The sequence below is a fragment of the Danio rerio genome, chromosome 25 (genome assembly GCF_052040795.2).
Source record: "Danio rerio strain M-AB ecotype USA chromosome 25, GRCz13ab, whole genome shotgun sequence".
Lineage (NCBI taxonomy): Eukaryota > Metazoa > Chordata > Actinopteri > Cypriniformes > Danionidae > Danio > Danio rerio.
Genome location: NC_141045.1, coordinates 27,391,933 through 27,406,587, shown reverse-complemented (window position 1 = coordinate 27,406,587; position 14,655 = coordinate 27,391,933). Strand labels below are relative to the sequence as shown.

The window sequence follows — 14,655 nt, the reverse complement described above, 5'->3', positions numbered from 1 at the left end:
CTGCATATGCACAAGGAAACCAGCAAATGTGGTCATGGTGTAAATGTATTAGTTTAAAGTGTTTAGGCAACTCATACCTGCTAGACTGCTCATTTTACATGGACACACTCAAATATCTGTGGAGAAAAACAATAAGTTAAAAATATTAGAGAAGCATTATAATAATAATAATAATAATAATAATAATAATAATAATAATAATAACTACAATCAGCTTACTTTATACTAGATTTTACTGTGACAAGTCAAAATACAGTTAATCATATTACTAAAAAATGACATTTTCCATAACATAGTAAAGTTTATAATATAAAAAACAGAAATTAACTTGAATTGATTCTCTAATAACAGAATTAACTTGGTGTTTGTTTCTAAAAGTCTCTTGTTATGAAATCACAAGAAAACATGATTTAAAAGCTGTGCAGCTGCCTGTGCAGCTGGCAAAGGGTTATGTAACCATCTAACAGCTCTGTTGTATCAAACAGCCCACTATGTGCAGCTTCATCTAAAATCTGTCCCACCAACAGTGGCTTGCACAAGTGAACAACAGAAATGGCATCATCCAAGGACACAGGTAAGTGTAATGTTTCCCGTTTTTCAGCATTTGCAAATATTCCTGGTTGACACATTTTTTGTTTATATTAAGGGTGTCAGTCCAGAGGCAATGAGTCAACTTAGTTCAGAAACCATGTTCTTTAGAGAAGACAGGAGTAAAGTCTACGCTGTACAAAGCTCACACAGGTAATAATAAACTGTGTGTATGCAAAATGTATCCATACTCTTGACAAACAGAAACACATACATGTATATCAATATACAAACATCATATATATATATATATATATATATATATATATATATATATATATATATATACACATATACATATATACATATATACATATATATATATATATATATATATATATATATATATATATATATATATATATATATATATACAGAAGACATACCCACATATAGAAATGTACAGACACACATCTAAATATAGATTCACATACATTATTTACAAAAAGAACAGAGAGAGGCTGACAGATGTATTTCATCATAAAGTTACATACACACTGACAGACTCCATTTAGAAATTTGTTTCATATGTTATAAGTTAACACTAACAAGCATTTATTTCTTTAGGTCCACTTCCAGATCCACACATCCTGGCTTCTGGAGCAAAACTAAACCAGATTGACCCAAAACCTTTGTTGGCTCATATACTTGGAGGCATGTCAGAAATGGAGTTGGTCAGCTCGCAGTTTGGTCTATTACCCCGGAGCAGTCCTCTTTCGTACCACTATCCTCTCACAGCTGCTGATCAACCTACAGTTGATTTCCCCAACCTGCCAGTGTGTGGCAGTCAGTTTAGTACAAACCTAAATTTTGTTCCCACTCACCACCAATCTTTTCATTTGCAGTCAATACAAGTGTCACACGTCTTATCCGGTCAGATTGAGCACAATACTCGACTACAGTCAAATTGTGCTGCCTGGGCACATGCACGTCAACCAAGAGTCACCGCAAGCAGGTTTAGAGAAGTCTGCTATGTGGTTGGTGAATCTGCTAGCCAGTCATTAGCAGCACGTATACTAAAAGGCACAAAGCAGACAAGTGCTAGGAAACGTAGACTTGAACTTGAACCAGAAATTTTGAAACAATATTCTGAAACAAAGAGGGTTACGGTTTTACCTTGTGGCTTTGTTGTTCACCCAGATGCACCACATCTAGGAGCCAGTCGAGATGGGAGAGTATATGATCCATCTGAAATCTTCCCATTTGGTCTAGTGGAAGTACATCTGCTGAAAGTATAGGCCAGGCTTCATTTATTAAAATGCAAAAGGGCCAAGCCAAACTCAAAGAAATACACAAATACTATTGGCAGGTTCAAGGCCAGCTTGCCGTAACTGGTCTGCAGCGGTGTGACTTTGTGACTGACACACAGTCAGACATAACCATTCAGAGGATCTGGCGAGATGATGTCTTTATAACATCAATAAAGGAGAAGTTGGACATTTATTACTATTATGTATATATGGACAAGTATCTATCTATGGTTTAAACATTGCTGTAGTAAAAGGTTAATTCACACAAAATTTATAGTATTAATTACTCACCTTGATAGTTGCACTTGTGAGCTAACCCTTTAAAATTGCTACCACGGTATGTATATATGTAGAGTAATTAATTTTATATTGTTTTACAACTTTGTCTATTTTTAAACTACTATTATAACTGTAAAAATTTCATGTTGTATCAGTTCAGGTTTAAAATTCTGTATTATATCTGAAACTAAAAATAAAATGTGTCAAATAACAACTGGACAACAGAACAACTGTTTGATATGTTTATTTTGACCAATAGCAATTATTAAAAAAAAAATTGTTTATGCAAACTGTCCTTGTTATTTTCAGGAGACTGCTCGTTTTTGCTTGATAAAAGTAACAAATCTGCCTCTGAGCACAGAGGGGGAAATACATTGTAATATTTTTTTTTAAAAGTTAAGAGGAAATCATAAAATTACATTCACTTGTAGCTATTTTAATAATAACAAACAGAACAATGTAACAAATCAGCAGAGAATCCTTCATATGTATCTAAACAAACACTGAGTTAATTTTATGTGGTTGTCATGGTTTCCGTTCTTTGTATATGGATTACTCAGATGGGTTTGATTTCTACTATTTTACACATTTCAGGATAGTTAAACTGAAACTAAACTGAAAATTAACTGGCTAGCCAGACAATCTGGCTTTAAGGTAAAGGCCATAGAAGTTGCAGAAATGTGGCTCATTTAATGCTCCAAAAACATTGGTCCCTGGTAATTTACCATGAAGCAGCAGTTATGCCAGATCAGGTCAATTGTTCCTGACAAGCTTAGTGGTATAGCAGAATCGAAGATGTGGTTTTCTTTAACTCGTCGTATTATTCTTTCCACCAGAATTCTGAGCCGTGCAATGGTTTGTGTTTTTTGACAGTCTGTCTTGCTGAACTGCCGGTCACGCTTGAACGGTGGAATTATTATTGTAGCACCAACATTGATGATCATGTCCCCAATTGTAAAGCCTTTGTCAGCCATCACCTTATCTCCAGGTTCAAAAAGACTCAAGATGCCAGACCTCCTTGTAATCTCTTTGTCAGAGATTGAGCCAGTGTACAGACGAGAGATGAATGTTACTGCACCACATGGAGCCACTCCCAAGAGTCCTTTAAATGTTGTGGTGCTCTTGTAGCTAGAGAATATCTCTGAGTGGAGTGTCAGAGATGTGGGACTCTCACAGAAAATTTCTGTACAGTCCAGGATTACTCTGACATTTGGACTGAATGAACTATACTTCTCAGGCATGGAAGAGTTTATTTGTTCCCTTGACATCCAAATGAGAACAGAGCCTAAAACAAAATAAAGATAATTTGCCCAGGTGATGACTGTCCTGCTTACTGTGGCCATGCTTATGCCAAAGATGTCAGCAATTACTCTCTCCCTAAGGCCAGCAGCTACGCGGCAGCAGTACATGAACAGTTCATCTATGAGCTGAATTTTGCATGCAGGACTTGGTGTAGGGGAAGCTTCCAGACCCATTCTTTGTGCTTTTGTCCAGTACATAAGGTTTGTGGCAGATGGACAAACAGACTCCCAGAAAACCTGGAATACTTCCTGTGAGGGAAACCTGGTGTAGTAGCAAATTGTGTGATCAGACACACAAAACCTACTGAAACAGTTGGTGTCTCCAGAGAAATTTTATTTAGCCTAGCCTCCAGCTCTGCTATGTATTCCAAGGCTTCATCCAAAGCACCTACAAAATGACAAATTACAAAGGTTTAATAATAATATCAATGATAAGAATAAAAAAAAAAAAATCGAAGTAAAAACATTAAACTACTCAAGTTACTTAATTTTGTAGCACTTTATACAACGTTTTTTTCCAAAGAACCTTTACAAAAATAAATAGTGAATTTAGAGTTGCAAACACCTTAATACATTTATAAACCAGCTCTAAAACTGCGCATTCATTAAGCTGAAATCAAATCAGTGCTGATTTATAGTTAAGAACTGTATAGTTGATGAATTATAGGGTTAATGAATTTAAATCTTTATGGCAGCTTTATATATATATATATATATATATATATATATATATATATATATATATATATATATATATATATATATATATATATATATATTAACACTGTTAAACCATGTAATGTGCCTCGACTGTAAGAAACAAAACATACATGCAAATCATATCCTGATTAAGGAGCAAAGTTGTCGCCTTGTGCAACAAACTGAGCATTATTTTAAAACTATTGCCTTCCCTTAATTTCCCTTAATTTACAGGTTCTGTTCACTGCACGCAAGCGCGTCCTTTTCTGATGTAAACAAACAGTGCGACAGCTCACGTGTGACCTCGCGGTTTACATCATTACAACATTTGATTACATCATTACATGAGGACAGAAATTACATTTTAGGTGAATTGTACTTAATGAATTGACTTCAACCCTAATCGAGATAATCATGCAGCCCTAGTGTGTGTAATTTTGCATCTAAGTTACACTTTAATAGAAATACTTACCAGGAGGGGGGTATGCAGTGTAGTCATGGTCCTTGACGATAACTTCTGAGTCATTGTTACTCTGCAGATCCACAGTTTTCGGGCACGCACATCTACTCCTAGACGAGCACTTGACCTCTCAAAAGCAGACTGCTTTTGTGGCTGTACATGAAAATTGTTCCACTGAAAGTGACTTGGAATAACTCCAGGTTTAAAACGACAACTACCCTGGATGAAGTCAGCAGCAGTGAAGTGTTGACTGCAGACTAACGTACTTGCCCTTCGAATATCAAACTTCGGCCCTTCGTCTCGTCTAATTGCATGTACCCACTTTTGTCTTTGCATGTCGTTAGTGGGAAACTCATGAAAACTCATATATGGTTGCTTTTGCTTTGAATTGCTGCACTTTGGTACACAGCAGAACGCCTTGCTCCTCGACTGCGCTGCCATTGTTTTTACCGGAAATAAGTTTACCCAGGGGCGGTCAAAACCGGAAGTAACGAATGCGGAAGTGTGAAATTGGCCTATCAGTGGGCTATAAATAGCCGGTTGGATGATAAGCTAATTCAAGGCAATGCTTAGACTATGAAAATAACATACCTTTAAATGCGATTGACTTTACTCACTTAAAGGAATATCAAACATATCACAAAGTATTTTGCCAAAAAAAGACAGGTAAGCAAATTTAAGTCTTTTGGGCTAGAGATGGGTTACACATAGCCGGGCTAGATCTGGTCTATGCTTCACCTAGCCGGTGAAATGACGGCTATTGCATGCTGGGTAGGAATCATTAATAAGTCTGTGTATTATATAGAAGACTCCGATTCATATCTAAATTGGAGAGGTGTTATAATGCATTATAAGTTTGTAGAAGTTATACATTAAAAATACTTTTAAATATACATTTTTAGTGTATAACTTCTGCGGGCAATACATTATAGAATAATTTTATTTAAAAATATTTTATTAATCTTATTTTTTAATTCACTATAGGGGTGTGGCCAGGTGGCCTACAAGACATTGTGCCCAGGGGCCTCTGAATTCTCAATCCAGGCCTGCGTTTCATAGACTTTCATTGGGATTCTCAGTCTAAATGAAAACAAAAAGCCATAATTTATTAAAACGTAATCTGATTATTATCTTGATGGATAAAGGAAAAACAATAAGTGAGATGCATTTTAAAATGAACTAGGTTTGCAAATAAATTTAAAAGCAAATCTGTAATCTTCTGTAAGGGAAGAGTTCACTATAATTAGTGTCATAATGATGTTATTAAAAAATATTAATTTAAGTTAATAGATGCAAATTTTAGACGGGCTGCGTTTTATGGCAGGGGTAACAGCCTTTAATGTACAGGTGTCAGTGCGCAGTGAGTTTTGCAAATCAACAAAATTAAAGTTTAACTAATATGATGATGATCTTATTTGACTAGCATATCACCTGATAGATTTTTTTATTTTTTGTATGAAGCAGAAAATAGGGATGAAGTCAGGGAGTTTAGACTTAATAAACCTAATTCTTGGTCATAACATAAGTCAGGTCTATGACAACACACAATAAAGAATTTTATAAAACATTTTTTTGTGTTCTATTCAATCTGTACAATTTCATTCTAATGAAATAAATATTTATTTATTAATTTTCCTTTAGCTTAGTCTCTATTTCAGATGTCACCACAGCGGAATGAACTGCCAACTGTTCTGGCATATGTTTTATGCATTGGATGCTCTTCCAGCCACAACCCAGTACTGGGAAACACCCATGATGTGTCACTCCAACCAAAGACCTTCTTGCTGTGAGGCACAGTGGCGTTGAGAGGGGGGGTGGGGGCTTTGGGGGCTTAAGCCCCTGATGTATTGTCAAAAGCCCCTGATCTTTTGCAATATATTGCACTTAAAAACAAATATGGTGTATATTTTGTTATCCAAGTACTGAAAATTACCGCGTACATCACGCACATTCCACCTAACGCAGTGGATAGGTGCGTTCGACTTCATGCAGCGCTGTGCAGATCAATCGAAATCTGTCTTAAAGCGGTGCATGCTGGTTAGAAATCTTGTCGGGATTGATGCTGCGCCGACACCACGTGACTGTCACATGTGGCATCAAAGTACCACGACAGCGCTCCGAGATCAGACGGCAGACTCAGACCGTGCAGCTTCTGAAGAGCGACTGCAGGAGCTCTGATGACGACACCGATATTACACGATTGGCCGAGTTCACCACATGACAACAGACACGTGTATTTCAGGTTTATAATTGGACAAATTCTGATTCAAAAGTTTCAAAACAAACAATTCACTTTTCACACCCTCTCTATCTTGCACACATCTTGCTTACTAAAAGACTACAAATATTTTACTGCAGTAATCATCTTTTGTTAAATAATCTGGTTATAAAAGTTAGCTTGTTTGCACAGGTTTATTTTTAACTTTTTTATACAGACTATTTACTGCATTCATTTCCATGAAGGATTTAAATGATATATTTTAGTGGATAACCTAAATATGAACTCAAATTCCTCAAATTTCATATTCAAAGTCTTAAAGACTTGAAATAAAATAATCATCATCATTGATCCTGCCACCCTTAAGCTCTCTTAACAAATTAAGTTAAAGAACTATTTTCTTAAATAATTATAAAATTGTTTTAATATTATAATATAAATATATTTCCTGTCTAGCAGTTTAAAGGCTACCTGCTCTTTCTGGGAAACTTCTACATAGCTCACTTATTTTACCTTTTGTTCTTTTCAACACGATCTTTTTGGATTAAAATGCTTTTTTGAAAATGCATTCATTATCCAAAATAATCTCATTTATTAAGACCTAATCAAAACAACTTGTTTTGCTTTTTACATTGAAAATTTTTATATCTATAAATGTACATACATGTAAACCCTTTAGCATATTCAAACAAGTAGTATTAGCCTAAAGATTGATGTTTAACTCCTAGAATTTATGCTTATTGCTTTGTGTTTAATAGACCTGTTCATTTTTATGTTTATATTAACCTCTCATTTCCTCTTATTTTTCTCATGCATTGGTTATATATTTTATTCATACTTCTCCCTTATTGTTTAAAAAGGAACTGTAGTTTTAATTTAAAAAAAAAAAATCAACTTTATTCTTATGAAAATACCTGAGATGGCTGGAGGAAGACATACAGTTGAAGTCTGATTAGCCCCAGTTGAATTAATAGCTGCCCTGTTTACTTTTTTCCCTAATTTCTGTTTAATGAAAAGAAGATTCTTTCAACACATTTCTGAACATAATAGTATTAATAACTAATTTATTTTATCTTTGTCATGATGACAGTAAATAAAATTTGACTAGACATTTTTATACAGCTTAAAGTGACATTTAAAGGCAGGTAATTAGGCAAGTTATTGTATAATGATGGTTTGTTCTGTAGACTATCAGAAAAAAATAAAATAAAAATTAGCTTTAAGGGGCTAATTTTGACCCTAAAGGGTTTTTTTTTTTTTTTAAACGTAAAACTGCTTTTATTCTAGATTAAATTAAAACAAGTAAGAATTTCTTCAAACGAAAAATTCAGACATACAGTGGAAATTTCCTTGCTCTGTTAAACATCATTTGGGAAATATTAAAAAATGATTTAAAAATATTTTAAAATTCAAAGGGGTATAATAATCTGACTTCAACTGTATAAACATTTATTATTGCAGTCGTGTGAATCAGTTAAAGCCTTTGTTTTTCAGATCTTATTTTCATTCAACTACAGCAATAGCTGATGCCTTCATCCATATTAAGGATTTCCTGGAATAATCTACTACTTTTGTGAGGCATATATGGAATTTCTGCTCAATGTATGAATGTCACGTTAGTGATCAAAACAGGAACAAAAACAAAAAGGTGCGGATCCAAGTGCAGATATTTATTTACAGTGCAACAAACAAGGTGATCAAATACAAAGTAACGAACAAATGACCAAACTAGAAACTAAAACAGAGACAAGGCTCAGAAACAATAACTTTACAAACTAGACTTTAGCAAAAAAAATACAAGAATCAAGAAACTCAGTAGCAAGACTTACTAGAACTGGAGACACGAACGACAAGGAAGACAAACGACGCTGTGACAAACAGAGGTGAAATGATTGTATAAATAGTCCAGGAAATTAACAGGAAACAGGAACAGCTGTGAGACAAACCAGGTACATAGACCGGGTGTAATGCGCGTGGTATGTATTAACTTGTAGTCTTTTGGGCGCTGTAGTCAATTCTCAGAGTCTGTGAACTACAGCACCCTCCGGTGGTCACTGACCGTCATGACAGTGTGACGATACCTTGTGGTCGTTTGTGGCTGGGGTGTGGGTGTCGGTCTGTGCGTCTGTATGTGTGTTGCAGGTCCAGCTGATTGCGCCGGGATTGAGAACACCGGTTTGTGATTGAGTTGCTCTGCTATAAATAGCGTGTCCGTTTCAGACGAGGATTGAGCATTAAACCTGCATTAAGGTGTTTCAACTGCCAAAGACTGGGTCATGTTGCAGAAGTTTGTAAGGGAAAGCAAAGATGTTGTAAATGTGGAGGTGAACACAAATATGGTGAATGTGGGGAACTAGTAGAACCTAAGTGCTGTAACTGTGGAGGTCCTCATAGTGCAGCGTATTTAGGATGTAATGCTCAAAAACAAGCTGTGGAGGCAATGAAATACAAAACAGAGTATAATATGTCATATGCTCAAGCTGTAAAAAAAGTTCAAGATGAACAAAGAAACACGAAGAGCTATCAAGTTATGAATGCAAATGAAAGATCGAATAAATCAATAGAAACTCTCAAAACAAATCAGGATGCAGATTTACTCATGGTCAGCAAGGTAAATTTTATAGCATTCATTGCAGAAGTAATCAACTGTACAGCTCAAACTAACAAAAGAACAGAGAAACTAAAAATCATAATATCTGCAGCAACTCGTCATCTTGGAATAACAGAAGTGTCAATGGAGGGAATTCAGTCTCTACTAGGGCAACCTGAGAGTAACTCAAACCCTCAAGAACCCCCAGACAAGCAAAGGCTAATAAAATAAAATGACATTCAGGGTAATACAATGGAATGCCAGGAGTCTAATCGCGAATGGTCAAGAATTTAAGAAAGTTATACATGAAATGACAAATGTGCCTGATTTAATATGTATTCAGGAAACATGGCTTAAATCGCGATTGGATTTTGTCATTCCAGGGTATATATCTATTAGAAAAGACAGAGCAGGAACTTCAGGTGGTGGGTGTGCAACATTTATAAAAAATGGGGTGGCTTATAGGGAAATAAGTATAGATTCACAATATGAATGTGTTAAAGTTGAAGTGTGGACAGCACTAGGGAAAGTATCAATAATAAATTTTTACAATCCATGTAAGCAAATATCCTTAATGGAGCTGAATAAAATTTGGAGAAAAGATGAAGGTATAGGAATATGGTGTGGGGATTTTAATGCACATAGTGTGGTATGGGGTAGTATGAACACAGACACAAATGGAATGGTGGTGGAAGATTATATGGAAGATAATTCACTAGTATGCTTAAACGATGGTAGGGGAACAAGATTTAATATTAGAAAACAAGTAAAATCATGTTTAGATTTAACAATAGTGTCAGCTGCAATATCTGTTAAATGCCAATGGGAGGTAATAGAGCAGTCAACAGTAGGAAGTGACCATTTTCCAATTATATGTACAATAGGATTAGAAATGCAAAGGAGTATATTGATAAAACAAAATAGATGGAAATTTGAGAAAGCTGATTGGGGAAAATATAATCAAATATGTGAAGAAAAAGTAAAGAACTTTACTAAAGAAGATGACATTGACAAACGTACAGAGGAATTAAGTTCAATTTTAATCACAACTGCAGAAGAATGTATACCGAAAACTAATGGGAATAGTAAAAAGAAGATTGTGCCTTGGTGGAATAACGAATGTAAAAACTCAATAAAAAGTAGAAATAAAGCATTTAGAATGTTGAAAAGAACTTTGACACCAGAAGCTGTAATAGAATATCAAAGGGAGAGAGCAAAGGCAAGAAGAACAATTAAACAAGCAAAAAAGAAATATTGGAGGGAGTATTGTGCATCTATTGGAAAGGAAACACAATTAGGAGAAGTATGGAATATGTTAAAAAAGATGATTGGAGTTTATAAAACTAGAAATATACCAGTAATATCAGGAGAAGGGAAAACGGCTATTACAGAAAAGGAGAAGGCAGAGTTACTAGTTAATACCTTTCAGAAAGCTCATAGTAAAGAAAACCTCAGTGAGAATTATAGAAAGAAAAGAACAGAAATTTTGACTCAACATGAAGACATTTATAATAAAAGACAAAAAGGAGTGGGAGCATTAGATGAGGAGTTTAAAATGTGGGAACTTAAGCAAGTTATGAATAAGATTAAACATACAGCACCTGGACGAGATGGAATTTACTACATTATGCTTAAGCAAGTAAATGATAAAATACTAAAACTTGTATTGGACTTGTATAATAAAATTTGGACAGAAGGGAGATTACCAAGGTCTTGGAAGCATGCTATAATAATACCCATAGCTAAACCAGGGAAAGATGCTTCAATAGCAGAGAATTACAGACCAATTGCTCTTACATCAAACCTGTGCAAACTAATGGAGAAAATGATTGTAAATAGGCTTAATTATATATTTGACATTAAAGAAATTTTAGCACCATATCAATACGGTTTCAGAAAAGGAAGGTCAACATTAGATGCATTAGTTAAATTGGAAACAGAAGTAAAAAAAGCTATAGCAGTTAAAGAGGGATTGGTAGCAATTTATTTTGATATGGAAAAAGCATATGATATGCTCTGGAAAGAGGGATTATTAATTAAAATGAAAACAATTGGAATAGAAGGAAGAATGTTTAATTGGGTATTGAGTTTTTTATTTGATAGAACAATTCAAGTCCAAGTGGGTAGTGAAGTTTCACAAATTGTGAATATAGAAAACGGAACACCACAGGGAAGTGTGATCAGTCCCATACTTTTTAACATTATGATTAATGATATTTTTAAAAATGTTCATCCAGGAATTAATACAGCATTGTACGCAGATGATGGAATAATGTGGAAAAGAGGAAGGAATATTGCATTTAATTTGTATAAAATTCAAGAAGCTATAAATACAGTAGAGAAATGGTCATTAGATTGGGGTTTCAAATTTTCAACATCAAAAACATGTTATCAAATTTTTACAAAGAAGAAAATAACAGTGAATAAACAGCTTACACTATATGGATCATGTTTAGAGAAAGTTGAAAATTTTAAGTATTTAGGATTATGGTTTGATCAAAAGTTAACATGGAAGAATCATATAGATTATATATTAAAGAAATGTGGAAAGATATTAAATTTAATGAGAGCAGTGTCAGGACAAGACTGGGGTGCTGACAAACAGTCGTTAAAAGGAATTTATGATGGACTTATGCGATCTAGTATTGACTATGGATGCATTGTATATGAATCAGCATCATCAACATTATTAAAAAAACTAGACATTATGCAAACTAAAGCGTTAAGAATTATTTTAGGGGCAGTTAAAACAACACCTATAGCTGCTCTTCAAATAGAGACATCAGAAACACCACTTTATATAAGAAGACAAAAATTGGCTTTGGCATACTGGATAAATCTACAGGGACAAAGTGAGAATCATCCTGTAAAAAATGTTTTGAATGATTCCTGGGAACTTATAAATACACAAGGGAAGGGCTTTGCCTGGAAAATCAAAGAATGGGTAAATGAGAATGGTCTAGATATATTAACTTTTGCATCAATAAATGTAATGTCACCAATTCCACCTTGGTTACTTGAACAACCAAAAGTAGATTTAAAATTACATGAAAACAAAAGAGAGATGGAAGAGACTGATAACATAAACACATATGTCAAGAACTACATTATTAATGAATATTACTCATATCTACAAATATATACAGATGGTTCAAAGAGTTTGGAATCAGGAAGGACAGGAGTGGCATTCTATGTCCCAGTGCTTGAAGTGAGGAAGTCTGAAAGGATATCAGATGGAACCTCTGTATACACAGCTGAGATGGTTGCAATTTTGATGGCATTAGAGTGGATATATGAAACCAGACCTGATAAAGCTCTAATATGTTCTGATTCAATGGCTGTCTTGATGAGTTTAAAATCAATGGAATCGAAAAGAAATGACATTCTAACAGAAATTATGATCAAGTTTAATAATCTAACACAGATGGGAGTAATAGTTCATTTAATGTGGGTTCCAGCGCATGTCGGTATTCAGGGCAATGAGGAGGCAGATAAAATAGCTAAAGAATCTCTACAACAAAATGAACCAATTAGACACATTTCACTAAGCAGAGCAGAAGGAAAAGGCTTAATCTTAGAAGCCTGTAATAGGAAATGGCAGAAAGTTTGGGAGTCCAATAACACAGGGAGACATTATCATAAGATCCAAAAAACAGTAAAGAAAAGCAAAATATCACATAATCTTAGTCGAAGAGAACAAGTTATTTTAACACGTTTAAGAACAGGACATACATTTTTAAATCAAACATTACACATAATGGGGAAACATGAGACAGGTTTATGCAACACATGTCTAACAGATGAGACAGTAGAACATGTTTTAAAAAGGTGCAAAGCATATAAAAATGAAAGAAGAAACCTTAAAGAGGAATTGCATAGTTTAGGATACCAGGATTTCACAATAAAGGGTTTATTAAAAGATGGTTTAGATTCAGGAAGACAAATAAAGGCAGTAATAAGGTTCATTAAAAATAGTGGATTATACAATAGAATTTAGGAAACCAGTTCAACCTCTTCACACTCCATCACAGTAGGTGGCGATATGCACCTTTAAAGTTGGTTCGCAACTCGCCATAAAACGAAGAAGAAGAAGAAGAAGAAGAAGACGAGGATTGAGGAGGCTGCATGTGGAATCTGGTCACTTACTTTTCGTCTGGGATCGGTCTTGGACCTGAGTGGGCTAGCAACATGACCTTTGATAATAGTAAATAAATATATTTTTGTACCGCAATTGCACTCGACTTCTCCTTATTTGTGGTGACCGGTTTAGGTCATAACAACAGTATGAAACAGGCATTAGATGCATTTAATGTGCTACAATGCCCACATCACCCTGTTTTGAGGAAAACTGAAAAAAATCTCTCTCTAAAGAAATTTGAAGTAAACATATTTCTAGCATATATAGATCTTTATTTTTATTTTTTTACTATTTTTGATAAAATTGTTATGTCAAAAATTGTAGCCTATTGAATATCAATATTTTGCAAGGTATTGAATTTAGAAATTCCAGTATCTTGACAACACTACACCTCAGTTATTCACTCTGTCCAAATGAACATGTTTGTAGTAGCTTTGTATCACATTGGATAACAACTCACACTATAAAATAAATCATATTTTCAGATTTGAAGACATGCAGAAAATCACATAAAAAAACAAACAAACAGAAACTGCAAATCAGGAAGAGATATGAGGCTCAAGAGGTATGATATGGCTCACAACAGACTAGTAAATGAGAAGTGGGATAATTTATCAATGTTTTTTTTCCTTTTCACAAAGCTTCAAAATGTATTGTTAAAAGACTGTAAACTCAAAAACCTTATTTATTATTAAATATATTATAAAAGTAGATTACCTTATGAAAGGTATTTTAGCGGGGTGAATTAGAACATTGTTTTTTTAAATATGTTGGGGGGGAGGGTCTTTGGGGCTAAGCCCCTTATCCCTTTCGACCCTAGCAACGCCCCTGATATGTGTACTTCACATGTGAACTTTTTAATGCAGCATTTTGGCGAAACTGGGTATTAACATTATTCAAAGTGATATAAAGACCCGATTTCAAATAAATAGAAAAAAATGATGGTCAGTTCTTATATGGGACATCCTATACTATATGTGTTCTTTACATGAAACCCTACTGCAGCATTTTGGAGAAACTGGGTATTAACATTATTTAAAGTGTTATAAAGACCCCATTTCCAATAAGTAGAAAAACAGCGTGGTCAGTTCTTATACAGGACATCCCATACTATATGTATACTTCACATGTA

The 14,655-nt window shown here is 34.5% G+C and overlaps 2 long non-coding RNA genes across 2 annotated transcripts in view; both read left to right on the top strand.

The window, feature by feature from the left end:
• LOC147837838 (uncharacterized) overlaps positions 1–14,655 on the top strand; it is a 220,598-nt gene that overhangs the window by 14,167 nt on the left and 191,776 nt on the right. The gene's annotated exons all lie outside the window — the stretch shown is intronic.
• Positions 439–3,851, top strand: LOC103909861 (uncharacterized). The gene is made up of 3 exons (XR_015526545.1): positions 439–574; positions 647–741; positions 1,156–3,851. It is a non-coding gene; the product is annotated as an uncharacterized LOC103909861 (long non-coding RNA).